The sequence below is a fragment of the Arachis stenosperma genome, chromosome 3, assembly GCF_014773155.1.
Source record: "Arachis stenosperma cultivar V10309 chromosome 3, arast.V10309.gnm1.PFL2, whole genome shotgun sequence".
NCBI classification, from domain to species: Eukaryota; Viridiplantae; Streptophyta; class Magnoliopsida; order Fabales; family Fabaceae; genus Arachis; species Arachis stenosperma.
The window spans coordinates 64,432,067-64,432,967 of record NC_080379.1 but is presented as its reverse complement, the minus strand read 5'-3'; the positions used below and the strand labels follow the sequence as shown (position 1 = coordinate 64,432,967).

The 901-nt window shown below is 41.1% G+C and overlaps 1 non-coding gene across 1 annotated transcript; it reads right to left on the bottom strand.

The window, feature by feature from the left end:
* Window positions 1-108, bottom strand: LOC130971328 (small nucleolar RNA R71). The gene has a single exon (XR_009082552.1). It is a non-coding gene; the product is annotated as a small nucleolar RNA R71 (small nucleolar RNA).
* Between the last annotated feature and the right edge of the window lie 793 nt (window positions 109-901).

Sequence of the window (901 nt, the reverse complement as noted above, 5' to 3'; positions counted from 1 at the left end):
AAGCTTAGAGTGGAAGTCCAAACCTTCAGACAGAAGGATGGAGAATCCCTCTATGAAGCTTGGGAAAGATACAAACAATTAATCAGAAAATGTCCCTCAGACATGCTTTCTGAATGGAGCATCATAGGTATTTTCTATGATGGTCTCTCTGAACTATCCAAGATGTCTTTGGATAGCTCTGCTGGAGGATCTCTTCATCTGAAGAAGACGCCTACAGAAGCTCAAGAGCTCATTGAAATGGTTGCAAATAACCAATTCATGTACACTTCTGAAAGGAATCCTGTGAACAATGGGACTAGTCAGAAGAAAGGAGTTCTTGAGATTGATGCTCTGAATGCCATTCTGGCTCAGAATAAGATATTGACTCAACAAGTCAATTTGATTTCTCAAAGTCTATCTGGAATGCAAAATACACCAAGCAGTACTAAGGATGCTTCATCTGAAGAAGAAGCCTATGATCCTGAGAACCCTTCAATGGAAGAGGTGAATTACCTAGGAGAACCCTATGGAAACACCTATAATTCTTCATGGAGGAATCATCCAAATTTCTCATGGAAGGATCAACAGAGACCTCAACAAGGTTTCAACAACAATAATGGTGGAAGAAACAGGTTTATCAATGGCAAGCCTTTTCCATCATCTTCTCAGCAACAGACAGAGAATTCTAAGCAGAACTCCTCTGACTTAGCAACCATGGTCTCTGATCTAATTAAAACCACTCAAAGTTTCATGACTGAAACAAGGTCCTCCATTAGGAATTTGGAGGCACAAGTGGGACAGCTGAGCAAGAAAGTTACTGAACTCCCTCCTAGTACTCTCCCAAGCAATACAGAAGAAAATCCAAAAGGAGAGTGCAAAGCCATAACCATGGCCGAATATGGAGAGGAAAGAGAGGAAGTGA